The 19,935-nt window shown below is 43.1% G+C and overlaps 1 protein-coding gene across 3 annotated transcripts in view; it reads left to right on the plus strand.

Annotated features, from left to right (window-relative positions):
- Positions 1–1,832: 1,832 nt before the first annotated feature.
- LOC106579904 (growth factor receptor-bound protein 10) overlaps positions 1,833–19,935 on the plus strand; it is a 90,656-nt gene continuing 72,553 nt past the window's right edge. For 2 of the 3 annotated variants that reach the window (XM_014160263.2, XM_014160270.2), the window contains exon 1: positions 1,833–2,006. The gene's annotated coding sequence lies outside the window, so the exon portion shown is untranslated. The remainder of the gene's footprint in view (positions 2,007–19,935) is intronic. The other variant, XM_045702222.1, reaches the window with a different exon arrangement.

Consider the following 19,935-nt stretch of genomic DNA (forward strand, 5'->3'; position numbering starts at 1 on the left):
CCAACTGAGGCATACAGGACCACTATGTAAGTATCATATAGATTTACAGTTTGAAAAGCTATAAAATAGTGACACAATGGACCGAAATAAGGTTAGGTCAAAGGGCTAGAACTGAAATAAAACCTGAGCAATACTGTGAACTTTCCAGGGTCCCCACTCCACTTCTTAGCACCCACATGCTTACTCCAGGCTGAGACCTGAGACCCCGGGGCCTGATTTACATGGGAACGAGCATGGGGCTGTATCTACTGCTTTTGGGAAAAGTTTGCTGTGTATGGAAGTGTCTATTTTTGCAGTGCTATGTCTGCAGACAGGACTTCTTGGCATGTCTCTCTCCCCCTCCCCCCTGCACACACACGCACTACATGTTAATGTTTTGAAATGTATGTCAATTGGAAAGTATTTGATCTATAAACTATTTTTCGTTATGTGTCGTATCCCATTAAGACTAGCTGTCGCCATTGGTGTCGGCTAATGGGGATCTTAATAACTCAAATAAAAAATCTCTCTCTCTCAATTCAAGGGGCTTTATTGGCGTGGGAAACATATGTCTATATTGCCAAAGCAAGTGAAATAGATAATACACAAAAGTGAAATAAACAATAAAAAATAAACATTACACTCACAGAAGTTCCAAAAGAATAAAGACAATTCAAATGTCACATGTCTATATAGTGCTGTGACAAAATGAAAAAGTTAAAGTAAAAAAGGGAAAATAAATATGGGTAGTATGTGTTTGTTCCTCACTGGTTGGCCTTTTCTGGTAGCAGCAGGTCTCTCTCTCTCTCTCTTAATTCAATTCGAGGGGCTTTATTGGCGTGGGAAACATATGTTAACATTGCCAAAGCAAGTGAAGTAGATAATATACAAAAGTGAAATAAACAATAAAAATGAACAGTAAACATTACACTCAGTTCCAAAAGAAGTTCCAAAAGAATAAAGACATTACAAATATATATATATATATATATATATATATATATATATATACTGTATACTGTTGTATACTATATACTGTTGTAACGATGTGCAAATGGTTAAAGTACATAAGGGAAAATAAATAAACATAAATATGGGTTGTATTTACAATGGTGTTTGTTCTTTACTGGTTGCCCTTTTCTTGTGGCAACAGGTCACAAATCTTGCTGCTGTGATGGCACACTGTGGTATTTCCGCAGTAGATATGGGAGTTTATCAAAATCAGGTTTGTTTTGAAATTCTTTGTGGATCTGTGTAATCTGAGGGAAATATGTGTCTCTAATATGGTCATGAGGTTAGGAAGTGCAGCTCAGTTTCCACCTCATTTTGTGGGCAGTGTGCACATAGCCTGTATTCTCTTGAGAGCCAGGCCTCTCTATGGCGGCCTTTCTCAATAGCAAGGCTATGCTCACTGAGTCTGTACATAGTCAAAGCTTTCCTTACGTTTGGGTCAGTCACAGTGGTCAGGTATTCTGCCACTGTGTACTCTGTTTATCTGTAAAACATTTTTTGAAGCTGCACTGTTGGTTATGGGCTCGTAAGTAAGCATTTCACTGTAAGGTGAAACACCTGTTGTATTCGGAGCATGTGACTAATAACATTTGATTTGATTTAGGGCCAAATAGCATTCTAGTTTACTGTTTTTTTGTTAATTCTTTCCAATGTGTCAAGTAATTATCTTTTTGTTTTCTCATGATTTGTTTGTGTTTGTGAACAGCGCCCCAGGACAATCTCTCTCTCTCCCTCTGTTTTAGCTGATAGGTCTACTGAATGCTCCTCTAGAACCCAGAGACATGAGGCCATGTGGGCGGAGTCAGCCGAGAGGGGAGGGAGGAGTTGTTTCGTGTGTGTTGAGGAGTCAGCTGAGAAATAAACTGCTAGCTGCTTGTCCTCATCGGGAATGTTGACCACTGGAGCGTCTTTGAGCAACAAAAGCAAAGCTGTTGCGCTAGCTACAGTCTTCCCATCCCAAGTGCAAGGCTGTCTGATTGCTCTTGTTTGATTTTCTACAGAGACCTGTCAATAAGGTGAGTGTATTATTCCAAGATCAAGGGAGTCTTGTGTTATTTGAAATATGGTGTAATTGTATGCATCTTTCTTGACTTTCTAGAGCACAGCAAGCAAAGTTTAGTGTAGCTAGCCTCTGGATGTAAACTGCTGTCGGTGAGACTGGAGGACAGCGCAGCGTGGCTAGTAGCGTGAGGCTCTGTCTTTCACGAAAGTGTGAGGAGGGGTTGGATGTGGATAGCTGTTAGAACTTGTTATGCAAATTAGTGTAATTTGTTGTCTAAAACATAGGTTAACATTGTTAATCGCAAATGTGACAGTTACTAAATAACCTGAGCTTAATATAGCCACATGTCCACCCAGCGCTATCGGGACTGCATGCAGGCAGATAAACTGCGTTCGTGTAGGGACGAGGTTGGGAGAAGCATGATCCTCTGTATTGGGGCAACTAAAGCTTACTAAACTACTATAGTTGGGTAGTTAATAGTACCAATCCAGAGGGGTAGTAATAAGTTATCCAGCTAACTTTGATAAAAACGAAACTAACTATTGGTTTTCTGGTTCATTAAGAAATGTGTTTTTGGTTGCTGAGTCAATTAGACCATGCCCATTTCAAGCGTATCTTAAAATATATATATATATATTTCAGAATATTTAGCCAATTAAGTTAGCTGGCTCATTGATCCTGTTTTGTAGTATACCCGTCTGATAGGCCTCAATATATAAACAAGATTTTGCGTGTCGTCTCGGCTTTCTGACTGTTTACTGTGCTGGCTTGTTTACAGATATTGCATAGCTGCTTACTATCCAACTACCAACCAGGCGCAGCCCCTGGTGATTTCCCTGCCTGTCCTACCCTCAGTAGCCTATCCGCCCTACCATTTTCACCGGTCCGGTTATCCCATGGCTTCATTTGCTTTTGGGGTGGGATGAAAGGCGTTTTTCCAGGCAGCTAGCTACTCGTGTACTGAACCTTGGATGGTGGTTGGCTTCCACAACCCCTTTCTATACAGTATACTTATAGTAGGCTTATTCAGAGGCTAAGTATTTCAAATCTAACTGGATGGGACATCAAGGATGGATTTTGGCAAGGATGTTATAAAATAAAAAGAATGTTATGCTGTAGATGTGATATGTGATCATATTAGTAATCCAAAAACAACAGATTTGTTTGATTTAGTGCTGATTCAGCAGAATTACCCAGCAGTGCACTACTGTACAGCTCATCTAAGAAATGTAGTTGGTTAGAACCATAATAATATATAGATTAATCATAAAGGCATAGTACGTTTTGGGAACAGTCCCTATCCCCTTCCACTAAACTACATTTTTACTATACCTTTATAATGTCATTACTAAGGGTAGGCCTACTATGTAACATGTTAATACAAAATTCTTACTACTTGTGTAATTACAGTGACACTACACTGGTATAACAGCAACTTAATAGAAATTGTTACTAATATAAAGTGTTACCAACTAGTTTTAAATTCACACCCTCTGCTACAATCTAGCCATTTCAAGTCCGTGTTCTGTGAGTGACTGACATGATGGGGCATGAGTTTAGGAGGCCGAAGACAGACAGCTAGCTCAGAGCTGCTGATCTCACATATTTTACATAAGCAACCTGTCTGGCCATGGTGGTTCAATTCTTTTCTCTGGAAGAGTCTGACTAACAAATTACTTTGTTGGATCATATCCTATTGGCATTTCATTTGTTCTACCAATCTATTCCATTCATCATACAAGCCGTTCATTCAGTGAATGTAGGCAGGCCGATTAGCTTGTTGGTTTCGTTTATTATTGGGGGATGGAAAGTGAAAGGGATAGGCCAAGTTCAACCAAATGACAAATTCCCTTGTTGAGAGCTGTCCAAACTTTCAATCTGAAGAGGCCTTGCAGACATATAAATTGTACTTCCACATACATTTTATATTATTATTATGTTCTCTGTCATAGTGGTGAGCTCTCTCACCCAGGCCCTAGCATTCCATTAGGCCTTGTGCCAGTTTGCAGTCATATAACACTCTATTCAGTGCCAATACCCCCTTATTGATGGCTGGTCATGGCGCTTTTTCCTGAAGTCTGGGATGCAGAGTTAGAGTTTTGGCCTAAGTCTCTATGACACCAATTACTAGGTTATGTCCTATTATTGCCCAAGTTATTTCTCTCATCAGTTATGAGCACATCTGATGTTGACACACCTCCTGTATTCTGTCTAATAAATTACAGTAACTCATTTGAAACAGAATTTTGGTCTGTGGGTGTGGCGGTAAACGCTGTTTGGAAACAGGTAGCTGAATCATGAAAGAAACTGGACGTTATAGGCTAGGCCTACTTCTCTTGTGTAGATAGGTGTCAATGGTTGTACAAAGCAATAACATACTTACGAAGAACCCCAAGGCTTGTGGATGAAAAAAGTTGTAATGCCTTTATTAGATTACTTGGCATCAGGACAAGATGAAAAAGCTTTGCAGGCAGCTAGAGAAGCCTTAGTTTGTCTGTGTCACTTACCTTTCATTTAAATGTAATCATTATTTTATCTAGCTACCTCAGTTATAGCTAAGTAATTACATTCTGCTTACTAAAGTAGTCTGTAATTGAGTTACAGAAGGGCAACTTAATATATTTTAGCTTACTGGTCCTATAAATACTTGCCATCATCCACCCATGATTACCCAGAAGGCAGAATGATGCAATGATTGTCTAACCAACCAACCACAGCACGGTGGATTCAATTTCTCAATGTCTGGAGCTGGTCCAAATCTGTCTGAAACCTGAGAAGCAGGAATGCTGTATTTTCTAAAGCAGGTAACTGAACACCCCTGCTAGTTTGTTTGTGTGCAGGAAGAACAGAGAGAGTGGTGCAGAATGATGGCGATGTTCCAGAAAATGTCACTCAGCCTCTACGAGCTGGAATCTGCTGTAAAATCTAAAACAAACCAGGGTTAGTGGGCTTGGCGAGATGTATTCATGAAAACAAAGGGGTTTTGAGTGACATTCTTCCCCGGTGAAACTTCAGAACAATAGAGGCATTTTGTGCTCTTGAATTTTATCGCTGTGCCTGGACATCATTAGTATTTTCTTCTCAGCGTTTAATGGGACATTTAGATTTATCTGTACATCGTTTCTCATATTATCAGTACATATTTCACCAAACCTATAAGTGATGAGCACTTGAAGAAATCTATTTAAATGATTTATAACGTAGGGCCTATAAAATATGGGTTGCGGACAATGCAAATGGAATCACAGAATCCAGACATTAAAACGGAATTCAACAATATACATTTTTTGTGGAACTTCGTAGGAAATCAACAAAATGTATTTAACTTATTGTAAAATGCATTAATTTGCTCAAGTTAATCATAAGACATGAACAAAATGCATACGTAGCAAGGTTTCCATCCAATTGGGACAGATTTTCATGCAAATATTCAAAAATAAAAACAACATGTGCATTTTCCCACCAGAGATGGGTTTCCATCAAATTGACTTGTTGCGGATAAAAGGCTGTGCGTGATGACGTAGTGCACATAAATATTTATTTTGCAGTTAGATTCCCATGTACCGGATAAAAAAATACAAGTTAAATTGGTTTCCATCGCATTTTCAACTCTAGTGATGGTTTTGTCACAAAATAATTGTGTTATGTGCCCAGACTGGTCTTGGCATGTGCGCTCAAGCTAATAGCTCGCAGATACAGTGTGGGTAGTTAGGTTACCTGTATAATGAAATTTAGGGCAAAATATCATTTTTTATTTGTCAAACGGCAACCAAGCATGAGGCTCATAAGCCTAATAAACTGCATGTTTCCCAAGTCATAGTGGGAGGACCACACAACATATCATCACGTGACTCCAAGTTTTCTTCGATATGATGGTTATTATATCAATAAAGACGTTTCCACCACCATTTCTCGCATAATATATTTTACCGACACAAAAAGATCCCACATTGTCTAGTGTATTTTGTTTTGTCAACATTTGGAAAGTTTACCAACAAATGTGCTTTTTCCATCAGGTCTGTTTATCCGACATGTACTCTACTCGCATAAAAAGGTTGGAAGGAAACCTGGTTAGTGATTTGTACTTTCCTGCAACTTTCTGAAATGGCACAGGAATGCCCCTGTCTGTGTGTGTGTGCGATACGTCCATTTGTCTAGTCTACACTTTGTGTAGCTGTTAGCAATAATGCTAATGATAGTCTGCTGGTAGATGGAAAGGCTTTCCAAAAAACCTTATCAATTAAATGTTAACTACAAAGCCTACGCCTACCTGGCAGAATGATATCATGATTATTTGCATCAATCCAAAATCACATGAGCGCTACAGAAACACAGCTAACCAAACAATGGTCTCTGGCTGGTGTGCACTTGAATTAAAGGGTAACTACACCCAATATTCAACATTTATTAGACTTTTCCCAGACCTCCAAAGTGGTCTCCTGATGTGATGTAGCCCTTTACACTCGTACCCGTATACAGGTTGAAAATGGCAGATTTGGGCACTGATGAACACCTACATTTGAATGCAGGGGCTGTACAGTAACAAGCTATACATGATCTCAATGGTTTGCTGCAATTCTACACATAATCTGCAAACTGTTCACTTTCAATTGCTCCCATGGTTATGCATATGCTTTTCATATTTCTTCTGGAACAAACATTTCAATTTAGCCATATCCATGTAGGCCAATTCCCATGAGTGTAAAGGGTTTAGTGTTGTTGTGGACTTAGAACATCCTATTTTGTTGTGATTTTGAGAGTGAAAACTTTTTTGTTGTTGTTTGAAAAACCGTTTACCTGGAAAAACAAAACGGACAAATTTGAATTTGGGGGAAAAGCTAAATGCAATCGGGTACAAAATACACCAGATTTTATAAGGCCCTACTATCATAGGGATAGGGGGTTTCTGGTAAAGTGAAGTTTGTCTAGGGGGGTTTGTGTTGAAAATTACAAAGACCATAGATACAGCAAGCCTATTCTTCCTTTTCTCTTCTAGCCTCATGAAGCCTAAATTCCCTATTGTTTATACCATGTTTATTACATAACTCAATGTAGGCTATTCAATGTTAGTTAGAAACTCTCATATGTCCAGATGATCAGTCTGATCCATTGTACAGTAGCCTAAATAATCATTTATTCTATTTACACTTCTTGATCTTACTTAAACTTTTTGAATAACACGGCCCATAGATGAAAGCTTGAGTTCTTAGTTGAATAAAAACTAAAGTAGCCTAGCCATAGCCCACCCTGGCAGCAGGCTTGTGCACAAACATAACATCTCCCTCCTGTCCAAGCCATTCATTATGCACATTGCACAAGGTCATTTCTCCCAGCCGGCCCAATGAAATCCTCATCCAATTAGCGATTGTCCATGTCTCCCAAAGCCTTTCTCAGAGACTTCTGCTATTCAGCCCTCCGCGATGACATCGGGCTCTCTTATAACCTTCTTTACGCTGCTGCCCCGAAATAATGAAGCTGCCATTTAATGAAGAATCAATATGTGAAACAAGCACATCTACTGAGGTGTGACCACAATCTGAACCATCCACTGATAAAATAGTCAGTCATGACAGAGATGCCAGTGTTCATGTGGAACTCAGTCCAGTAAATTAAAGCCTGTACTGTAGTACAGACAGTCAGAAGAACCTTATTGGAGAAGTAGGTACTTATTTATGCTCTTCAGTCTTTTCATATGCATTCATTTGCTTATTGAATGTCTAATTACTGCAAACTACTACATTCTTCAACTATGCTCAATTGCTTGTATTGTCTATGGATTACATTTTTTTTTTTTTGTCATTTTAGCAGACGCTCTTATCCAGAGCGACTTACAGTAGTGAATGCATACATTTCATACATTTTTTTTTTTCTGTGCTGGCCCCCCCGTGGGAATCGAACCCACAACCCTGGCGTTGCAAACACCATGCTCTACCAACTGAGCTACAGGGAAGGCTACAGGATTACTGTGTAATTGCTATTGGATTTCTGTGTATTGTGCGATTTTACAGATTTAAAGTGATGATTTACTCCTCTCAGGACCCTTATCTTATCAAGTTGTGGAATCTGGCTGGATTTTCTTATCTAGCCTACCATGCACAACAAATGAAACGTTGCAGAAATGCTGGCATTCCAGTAGTTGTCATCCCTTAAAGACACGTCTCTCTGCAAACTGTTTTCTTAGTTCATTTGACATATCCTTTGAGTGCTTCTATCTTAAAAACAGGCTACACTGTCACCTTACTGTAGAGAGGCAGGCAGTCCCAAACCAAAATCTTCCTTAAATGATGAATTTTGCATGACGGTGCGTCTTTCAGCAACATTGGACTGCTCTGTTCTTGGTTGACTTCAGATTTTTAAATGGTGTTCCATGTACAGCTTGAAATACTGCTGGAAAATACAAGGCTACATTTCTTCTTCAGTTGTTTGAGCCTATACCTCTGGTCATTTGCCCTGATCAATGTGGACATGATGATGTAGGTTAGTGATAAGACAGATGCCCATGAACCCTAAAGAACAGCATCTTGTAATGCTGTCCGGCGCTTCCTACAATTGCAGCAGTCTCCTCAATCCTGAGTCTGTGCATGTGAGTGTCAGTTGGATGTTACATATGTCATTTAGGTGTGAGAATGAAACAATGGGGTCTTGGGAGGGAGGAGGTATGTTCAGTTGAGTTTCACACGCTGCTCTTGCAACCGTCACTGCTTGGAGGCGGGACATTTTTTAAAACTGTGTGAGCTCTTGTTGGCGTTTGGATGGGTCATAATGTGGTCCTTAATAGGGCTGGCACAATTACCATATCATTGTGTAACTGACGATTATGGATGAAGACCTTCACCAAAATAAAATAACCGTCATAACCGTTGAAATTATTATTATTACAGTGCATTCGGAAAGTATTCAGTATTCAGATCCCTTGACTTTTAATAAAAAACGGAAATATCACATTTTATATAAGTATTCAGACCCTTTACTCAGTACTTTGTTGAAGCACCTTTGGCAGCGATTACAGCCTCTGGTCTTCTTGGGTATGACGCTAAAAGCTTGGCACACCTAAATTTGGGGAATTTCTCCCATTCTTCTATGCAGATCCTCTCATGCTTTGTCAGGTTGGATGGGTAGTGTCGTTGCACAGCTATTTTCAGGTCTCTCCAGAGATGTCTGATCGGGTTCAAGTCCGGGCTCGGGCTGGGCCACTCAAGGGCATTGAGACTTGTCCTTGGGGTTGTTGTCCTGTTGGAAGGTGAACCTATGCCCCAGTCTGTGGTCCTGAGCGCTCTGGAGCAGGTTTTCATGAAGGATCTCTCTGTACTTTGCTCCATTCATCTTTCCTTCGATCCTGACTAGTCTCCCAGTCCCTGCCACTGAAAAACATCCCCACAGCATGATGCTGCCACCACCATACTTCACCGTAGCGATGGTGCCAGGTTTCTTTCAGACGTGATGCTTAGCATTCAGGCCAAAGAGTTCAATCTTGGTTTCATCAGACCAGAGAATCTTGTTTCTCATGGTCTGAGTCATTTAGGTGCCTTTTGGAAAACTCCAAGCAGGCTGTCATGTGCCTTTTACTGAGGAGTGGCTTCTGTCTACCATCTGGAAGCTACTCCCTTCTCCACAGAGGAACTCTGGAGCTCTTTCACATCAAATCAAAGTTTATTTGTCACGTGCCCCGAATACAACAGCTGTAGACCTTACAGTGAAATGCTTACTTACAGGCTCTAACCAATAGTGCGAAAAAAAAAGGAACGTAAGTGTGTGTGTGTGTGTGTGTGTGTGTGTGGGTGGGTGTAGGTAAGTAAAGAAATAAACAACAGTAAAAAGACATTTGAAAATAAGAGTAGCAAGGCTATATACAGACACCGGTTAGTCAGGCTTATTGAGGTAGTATGTACATGTGGGTATGGTTAAAGTGACTATGCATATATGATGAGCAGAGAGTAGCAGTAGCGTAAAAAGGGGTTGGCGGGTGGTGGGACACAATGCAGATAGCCCGGTTAGCCAATGTGCGGGACCACTGGTTGGTCGGGCCAATTGAGGTAGTATGTACATGAATGTATAGTTAAAGTGACTATGCATATAAGATAAACAGAGAGTAGCGGGAGGGGGGGGGCACACAATGCAAATAGTCCGGGTAACCATTTGGTTACCTGCTCAGGAGTCTTATGGCTTGGGGGTAAAAACTGTTGAGAAGCCTTTTTGTCCTAGACTTGGCACTCCGGTACCGCTTGCCATGCGGTAGTAGAGAGAACAGTCTATGACTGGGGTGGCTGGGGTCTTTGACAATTTTCAGGGCCTTCCTCTGACACCACCTGGTGTAGAGGTCCTGGATGGCAGGCAGCTTTGCCCCAGTGATGTACTGGGCCGTACGCACTACCCTCTGAAGTGCCTTGCGGTCGGAGGCCGAGCAATTGCCGTACCAGACAGTGATGCAACCGGTCAGGATGCTCTCGATGTTGCAGCTGTAGAACCTTTTGAGGATCTCAGGACCCATGCCAAATCTTTTTAGTTTCCTGAGGGGGAATAGGCTTTGTCGTGCCCTCTTCACGACTGTCTTGGTGTGTTTGGACCATTCTAATTTGTTGTTGATGTGGACACCAAGGAATTTGAAGCTCTCAACCTGCTCCACTACAGCCCCGTCGATGAGAATGGGGACGTGCTCGGTGCTCCTTTTCCTGTAGTCCACAATCATCTCCTTAGTCTTGGTTACGTTGAGGGATAGGTTGTTATTCTGGCACCACCCGGCCAGGTCTCTGACCTCCTCCCAAAAGGCTGTCTCGTCGTTGTCGTTGATCAGGCCTACCACTGTTGTGTCGTCAGCAAACTTAATGATGGTGTTGGAGTCGTGCCTGGCCATGCAGTCGTGGGTGAACAGGGAGAACAGGAGGGGACTGAGCACGCACCCCTGGGGAGCTCCAGTGTTGAGGATCAGTGTGGCAGATGTGTAGCTACCTACCCTCACCACCTGGGGGCGGCCCGTCAGGAAGTCCAGGTTCCAGTTGCAGAGGGAGGTGTTTAGTCCCAGGTTCCTTAGCTTAGTGATGAGCTTTGAGGGTACTATGGTGTTGAACGCTGAGCTGTAGTCAATGAATAGCATTCTCACATAGGTGTTCTTTTTGTCCAGGTGTGAAAGGGCAGTGTGGAGTGCAATAAAGATTGCATCATCTGTGGATCTGTTTGGATGGTATGCAAATTGGAGTGGGTCTAGGGTTTCTGGGATAATGGTGTTGATGTGAGCCATTACCAGCCTTTCAAAGCACTTCATGGCTACGGACGTGAGTGCTACGGGTCTGTAGTCATTTAGGCAGGTTGCCTTTGTGTTCTTGGGCACAGGGACTATGGTGGTCTGCTTGAAGCATGTTGGTATTACAGACTCAATCAGGGACATGTTGAAAATGTCAGTGAAGACACCTGCCAGTTGGTCAGCACATGCCCGGAGCACACGTCCTGGTAATCCATCTGGCCCCGCAGCTTTGTGAATGTTGACCTGTTTAAAGGTCTTTCTCACGTCGGCTACGGCAAGCGTGATCACACAGTCGTCCGGAACAGCTGATGCTCTCATGCATGCCTCAGTGTTGCTTGCCTCGAAGCGATCATAGAAGTGATTTAGCTCGTCTGGTAGGCTCGTGTCACTGGGCAGCTCGCGGCTGTGCTTCCCTTTGTAGTCTGTAATAGTTTGCAAGCCCTGCCACATCCGACGAGCGTTGGAGCCGGTGTAGTATGATTCAATCTTAGCCCTGTATTGACGCTTTGCCTGTTTGATGGTTCGTCGCAGGGCATAGCGGGATTTCTTGTAAGCTTCCCGGGTTAGAGTCCCGCACCTTGAAAGCAGCAGCTCTACCCTTTAGCTCAGTGCGAATGTTGCCTGTAATCCATGGCTTCTGGTTGGGGTATGTACGTACAGTCACTGTGGGGACGACGTCCTCAATGCACTTATTGATAAAGCCAGTGACTGATGTGGTGTATTCCTCAATGTCATCGGAAGAATCCCAGATAATGTTCCAGTCTGTGATAGCAAAACAGTCCTGTAGTTTAGCATCTGCTTCATCTGACCATTTTTTTATAGACTGAGTCACTGGTGCTTCCTGCTTTCATTTTTGCTTGTAAGCAGGAATCAGGAGGATAGAGTTGTGGTTGGATTTACCAAATGGAGGGCGAGGGAGAGCTTTGTACGCGTCTCTGTGTGTGGAGTACAGGTGATCTCAAATTTTTTTCCCTCTGGTTGCACATTTAACATGTTGATAGAAATTTGGTAGAACTGATTTAAGTTTCCCTGCATTAAAGTCTCCGGCCACTAAGAGCGCCGCCTCTGGGTGAGTGGTTTCCTGTTTGCTTATTTCCTTATACATCTGTCTGTGGTGGTAAATAAACAGCCACGAAAAGTGACCATCGGGTTCTTGGTCACCTCCCTGGCCAAGGCCCATCTCCCCCGATTGCTTAGTTTGGCCGGGCGGCCAGCTTGGTGGTTCCAAAATTATGAAGGCCACTGTGTTCTCGGGGACCTTGAATGCTGCCAACATTTTTTGGTGTCCTTCCCCAGATCTGTGCCTCGACACAATCCTGTCTCGGAGCTCTACGGACAGTCCCTTTGACCCCATGGCTTGGATTTTGCTCTGACATGCGCTGTCAACTGTGGGACTTAATATAGACCGGTGTGTGCCTTTCCATGTCCAATAAATTGAATCTACCACAGGTGGACTCCAAGTTGAAGAAACATCTCAAGGATGATCAAGGGAAACAGGATGCACCTGAGCTCAATTTCGAGTCTCTTATGTCTTATACTTATGTAAATAAGGTATTTCTGTTTTTTATTTGTAATAAATTTGCAAAAATGTCTAAAAACCTGTTTTCCATTTGTCCTTCAAATAGAATCAAATCAAAAGTTATGTGTAGACCTTACCGTGAAATGCTTACTTACAAGTTCTTAACCAACAGTGCAGTTTAAGAAAGAGTTAAGAAAATATTTACCAAATAAACTAAAGTAAAATATTATAAAATGTAACACAATAAAATAACAATAACAAGGCTATATACAGGGGATACCGGTACTGAGTCAATGTGCGGGGGTACAGGTTAGTCGAGGTAATTTGTACATGGAGGTAGGGGTGAAGTGACTATGCATATATAAATAACAGTGAGTAGTAGCAGTGTACAAAACAAATTATGGGGGGGCATGTAAATAGTCCGGTGGCCATTTGATTAATTATTCAGCAGTCTTTTATGGCTTGGGGGTGGAAGCTGTTTAGGAGCCTTTTGGTCCTAGACTTGATGCTCCGGTACCGCTTGCCGTGCGGTAGCAGAGAAAACAGTCTATGACTTGGTGACTGGAGTCTCTGACAATTTGTTGGAGTTTTCCTCTGACACCGCCTGGTATATAGGTCCTGGATGGCAGGAAGCTTGGACCCAGTGGTGTATTGGGCCATACGCACTACCCTCTGTAGCGCCTTGCGGTCAGATGCCAAGCAGTTGCCATACGAGGCGGTGATGCAACCGGTCAGGATGCTCTTGATGGTGCAGCTGTAGAACTTTTTGAGGATCTGGGGACCCATGCCAAGTTTTTTTGGTCTCCTGAGAGGGAAAAGGTGTTGTCATGCCCTTTTCATGACTGTCTTGGTGTGTTTGGATCATGATAGTTTGTTGGTGATGTAGACACGAAGGAACTTGAAACTCTCGACCCGCTCCACTACAGCCCTGTTGATGTTAGTGGGGGCCTGTTCGGCCCGCCTTTTCCTGTAGTCCACGATCAGCTCCTTTGTCTTTCTCACATTAAGGGAGAGGTTGTTGTCCTGGCACCACACTGCCAGGTCTCTGACCTCCTCCCTATAGGCTGTTTCATCGTTGTCGGTGATCAGGCCTACCACTGTTGTGTCGTCAGCAAACTTAATGATGGTGTTGGAGTCATGTTTGGCCACGCAGTCTTGGGTGAACAGGGAGTACAGGAGGGGACTAAGTACACACCCCTGAGGGGCTCCGGCCGCAGTCCTAGCTCCCCAGCCCCAGCATCTCCAGCCTAGTCCCAGCCCCAGCCCCAGCCCAACCCCTCAAGCCCCAGCTTCCCTATAGCTTCAGCCCAGCTCCCCTCCCAGGCAGCTCAGCTCCCCAGCCCCAGCTCTCCTCCAGCCCAGCTCCAGCTCCTGTTTCCCTCATAGCCCAAGCAGCTCAGCTCCACAGCTGAACAGGCCAGAGCTGCACATTCCAATGCCCCGGCCCGCACACTGCCTGAGGGCCTTCTTTCATCACCACTCTTTGGCCTACAAATCAGTGCATACCATTCAGGGCATTGCTCTTTTTTTATCCAATAGCCTATGTGGAAAGAATTTGCTCCCAGCATTCCAGAGGACTGCAGTGAGCTTCATCCAGCGATCATGTGGTGTGGTATGGAGGGGATGATCTGCAAGCAGGCAGGCAGTGTGGCAGGCAGGCAGTGTGGCAGGCTGGCAGTGTAGCAGGCAGGCAGTGTAGTAGGTTGGTAGGCAGACAGTAAGGCGGGCAGGCAACGTAACGGCCTGCAAGACCGGGCCTCACCTGCTCAGGTGGAAGCTGGCCTACGTATGCTCTTTAAGGCACAATCTGGGATATTTCCTGCTGTTCAATCAATGGGCTGAAACACAGATTGTGGCTTTAAGGTGGCCCAGAATGCAGGGTCGCATAGTTTACTGTTTGTTCAACATACAGTAAAGCTTTTTGTTTTCTTTGGAGAAACAATGCCACTAGAAGATTGTCACACTCAGATTGTCACACTCAGATTGTCACACGATTGCCACCCAGCATGTGGCTTTCAATGCGTAGTAGTATTAATCCTTTAGCCTTTGATGGACCTTGAAGTCACCATTATTCTTTGCATTTGAGAACCAAGCCCTATCGGTGGTTGTGTTTGAGCTGTTTTTCAAGACAGAAGGACAGATTTAGGCTATTTCATATAAATGTTTATTTAAAAAAAGAAGACATGAAAGCAATTCAACTTCAATTGATCTTCAGTTTGATCTTAGTTATATTATACTATTTTTGTCCAAAGGCTCAGACTGTAAGAGACACCTGGGAGGTGTTTGTATTGTTTGTATTTCAAGTTTACACATCTAGGCCTATATGCCCATTTCAAAGTTTTCCCCAACGTCCACAGGCCTACCTCACAGATCTCAGGCAGTATGCATAGTGCTGTAAACGTATTGGGTAGTAATGACTAGACTGACTTGTGTACGAGTCTGCTACACAGGTTGCTGTTATGATTCTGGACGGCCAGAACTATAAATAGCCCTACTATTTTGAAGTGTGCCCCAATTTGGAAGGGAGGGGAATGTATAGCCCTGTGAATGCTATGCAGTTGGGCAGTGTGAGGAGAGGAGGGAACACAGGCAGGTCCCAGAGAACCCAACCCACCAACTCCATTTAAAGGAAATATTTGGCAGCCTGAGCCATAAGAAGTTTATAGATTTCTGCTTTACTTCAATTACTTAGCCCAGAAAGATGAGGTTAAAAGTTTAATATTTCCCACTCACACTGTATTTAATGGAATGTAGGCCCATTCAAGAGAATGTATTAGCAGTTTTCTACTTCCATGAAGTTTAGGCACTTGTTTAGGACCATATATATATATTTTACATAAAATTTGCTCAAGTATCTATTTTAAACTGTTCTGTTTACCCTATGCTAAGTTTAGCCTTATGTTATGCATGTCATTAGGTTGTTTGTAGTTGATGGAGGCATTTGTACATATTTTTTACCTTGAGGTTTGAGGCCTATAGGCTATTTGATACCAGTGTAGGTCTTAATGAAATGATTTGGTGTTCCATTCCTTCATTCAGTCCGTGTTAATGGAAGCAATGATGTTGACGACACCGTTTGTAAATCTGTGCTCGATTAAGAAACTTGTTAACCAAGAGAGATTCCATCATGCATGGAATCACAGCCACTGACTGACCAAGCAGTTAGTGTGGCGGCTAAAGTCTCCATAACACCCATCTCTGGTCCCAGCATGGGCCTTAAAACCAGCAGCGACATACAAAAGAGAAGATCTCTTCTCTTCAGGGAAATGTTGGTTCAGTTTCAATTAGGCTTTACTTTAAATAGCCAGCGCTCATGGTGATCCCAAGCCTGGGCTTTGCCTCTGTTCTGGTGCTAATCACTGCAGGATATTAAAGCTTTCCCCTCACAGTGTAAGCACACATGAAGTTCTTACTGTATTGTACCAAGCAAACCAAGCCATCCCACCACCGTATGACTGTCAATCTGTGGTTGAAATCTAGAACTTAAAGAATCAGCACACATGAACTTGTTACTGTACCGTAATGACCAAGCAAAGCAAGCAAGCCATCCCAGAGCCTGCCACAGTAGGACTACTGCATAGTTCCAATTAGAGGTCGACCGATTATGATTTTTCAACACCGATACCGATTATTGGAGGACCAAAAAAGCCAAAACCGATTAAATCGGCCAATTTATATATATATATATATACTGCTCAAAAAAATAAAGGGAACACTTAAACAACACAATGTAACTCCAAGTCAATCACACTTCTGTGAAATCAAACTGTCCACTTAGGAAGCAACACTGATTGACAATAAATTTCACATGCTGTTGTGCAAATGGAATAGACAAACAGGTGGAAATTATAGGCAATAAGCAAGACACCCCTAATAAAGCAGTGGTTCTGCAGGTGGTAACCACAGACCACTTCTCAGTTCCTATGCTTCCTGGCTGATGTTTTGGTCACTTTTGAATGCTGGCGGTGCTTTCACACTAGTGGTAGCATGAGACAGAGTCTACAACCCACACAAGTGGCTCAGGTAGTGCAGCTCATCCAGGATGGCACATCAATGCGAGCTGTGGCAAGAAGGTTTGCTGTGTCTGTCAGCGTAGTGTCCAGAGCATGGAGGCGCTACCAGGAGACAGGCCAGTACATCAGGAGACGTGGAGGAGGCCGTAGGAGGGCAACAACCCAGCAGCAGGACCGCTACCTCCGCCTTTGTGCAAGGAGGAGCACTGCCAGAGCCCTGCAAAATGACCTCCAGCAGGCCACAAATGTGCATGTGTCTGCTCAAACGGTCAGAAACAGACTCCATGAGGGTGGTATGAGGGCCCGACGTCCACAGGTGGGGGTTGTGCTTACAGCCCAACACCGTGCAGGACGTTTGGCATTTGACAGAGAACACCAAGATTGGCAAATTCGCCACTGGTGCCCTGTGCTCTTCACAGATGAAAGCAGGTTCACACTGAGCACATGACAGACGTGACAGAGTCTGGAGACGCCGTGGAGAACGTTCTGCTGCCTGCAACATCCTCCAGCATGACCGGTTTGGCGGTGGGTCAGTCATGGTGTGGGGTGGCATTTCTTTGTGGGACCGCACAGCCCTCCATGTGCTCGCCAGAGGTAGCCTGACTGCCATTAGGTACCGAGATGAGATCCTCAGACCCCTTGTGAGACCATATGCTGGTGCGGTTGGCCCTGGGTTCCTCCTAATGCAAGACAATGCTAGACCTCATGTTGCTGGAGTGTGTCAGCAGTTCCTGCAAGAGGAAGGCATTGATGCTATGGACTGGCCTGCCCGTTCCCCAGACCTGAATCCAATTGAGCACATCTGGGACATCATGTCTCGCTCCATCCACCAACGCCACGTTGCACCACAGACTGTCCAGGAGTTGGCGGATGCTTTAGTCCAGGTCTGGGAGGAGATCCCTCAGGAGACCATCCGCCACCTCATCAGGAGCATGCCCAGGCGTTGTAGGGAGGTCATACAGGCACGTGGAGGCCACACACACTACTGAGCCTCATTTTGACTTGTTTTAAGGACATTACATCAAAGTTGGATCAGCCTGTAGTGTAGTTTTCCACTTTAATTTTGAGTGTGACTCCAAATCCAGACCTCCATGGGTTGATAAATTGGATTTCCATTGATTATTTTTGTGTGATTTTGTTGTCAGCACATTCAACTATGTAAAGAAAAAAGTATTTAATAAGATTATTTCTTTCATTCAGATCTAGGATGTGTTGTTTAAGTGTTCCCTTTATTTTTTTGAGCAGTGTATATTAAAAAATATATATAATAATTTGTAATAATGACAATTACAACAATACTGAATGTACACTTTTATTTTAAGTTAATATAATACATCAATAAAATCAATTTAGTCTCAAATAAATAATGAAACATGTTCAATTTGGTTTAAATAATGCAAAAACAAAGTGTTGGAGAAGAAAGTAAAAGTGCAATATTTGCCATGTAAAAAAGCTAACGTTTAAGTTCCTTGCTCAGAACATGAGAACATATGAAAGCTGGTGGTTCCTTTTAACATGAGTCTTCAATATTCCTAGGTAAGAAGTTTTAGGTTGTAGTTATTATAGGAATTCTAGGACTATTTCTCTCTATACCATTTGTATTTCATATACCTTTGACTATTGGATGTTCTTATAGGCACTATAGTATTGTCAGCCTAATCTCGGGAGTTGATAGGCTTGAAGTCATAAACAGCACAATGCTTGAAGCACAGCGAAGAGCTGCTGGCAAATGCAGGAAAGTGCTGTTTGAATGGATGCTTACGAGCTTGCTGCTGCCTAACACCGCTCAGTCAGACTGCTCTATCAAATATCAAATCATAGACTTAATTATAATATAATAACACACAGAAATACGAGCCTTAGGTCATTAATATGGTCAAATCCGGAAACTATAATTTCGAAAACAGAACGTTTATTCTTTCAGTGAAATATGGAACCGTTCCGTATTTTATCTAATGGGTGGCATCCCTAAGTCTAAATATTGCTGTTACATTGCACAACCTTCAATGTTATGTCATAATTATGTACAATTCTGGCTAATTAATTACGGTCTTTGTTAGGAATAAATGGTCTTCACACAGTTCGCAACGAGCCAGGCAGCCCAAACTGCTGCATATACCCTGACTCTGCTTGCACAGAACGCAAGAGAAGTGACACAATTTCCCTAGTTTAAAGAAATTCATGTTAGCAGGTAATATTAACTAAATATGCATGTTTAAAAATATATACTTGTGTATTGATTCTAAGAAAGGCATTGATGTTTATGGTTAGGTACACATTGGTGCAAGGACAGTGCTTTTTTTGCGAATGCATCACCCGTTTGGCGAAGTAGGCTGAGATTCGATGATAAATTAACAGGCACCGCATCGATTATATGCAACGCAGGACAAGCTAGATAAACTAGTAATATCAAAACCATGTGTAGTTAACTAGATTATGTTAAGATTGATTGTTTTTTATAAGATAAGTTTAATGCTAGTGTAACCGAAATGGCTAGTTAGTTAGCGGTGGTGCGCGCTAATAGCGTTTCAATCAGTAACGTCACTCGCTCTGAGACTTGAAGTAGGGTTTCCCCTTGCGTTGCAAGGGCCGCGGCTTTTGTGGTGCGATGGGTAATGATGCTTCGTGGGTGTCAGTTGTTGATGTGCGCAAGGGTCCCTGGTTCGAGCCCAGGTTGGGGCGAAGAGAGGGACGGAACCTACACTGTTACATTGATGCTGTTGACCCGGATCATTGGTTGCTGCGGAAAAGGAGGAGGTCAAAAGGGGGGTGAGTGTAACCGATGTGAAATGGCTAGTTAGTTAGCGGTGGTGCGCGCTAATAGCGGTTCAATCGGTGACCTGGTTCGAGCCCAGGTTGGGGCGAAGAGAGGGACGGAACCTACACTGTTACACTAGCTAGCAACTTACCTTGGCTCCGTGCTGCACTCATGTAACAGGTAGTCAGCTTGCCACGCAGTCTCCTCGTGGAGTGCAATGTAATCGGCCATAATCGGTGTCCAGAAATGCAGATTACCGATTGTTATGAAAACTTGAAATTGGCCCTAATTAATCGGCCATTCCGATTAATCGGTCGACCTCTAGTTCCAATATAGCACATGAAGAATGAATCCCAATGAAATGCATGCAGTCAGCTCTCATCATAACGTCAAGGACCAAGTACAGTCTAGTAG

The sequence above is a fragment of the Salmo salar genome, chromosome ssa02 (genome assembly GCF_905237065.1).
Source record: "Salmo salar chromosome ssa02, Ssal_v3.1, whole genome shotgun sequence".
In the NCBI taxonomy this organism is placed as follows: Eukaryota; Metazoa; Chordata; class Actinopteri; order Salmoniformes; family Salmonidae; genus Salmo; species Salmo salar.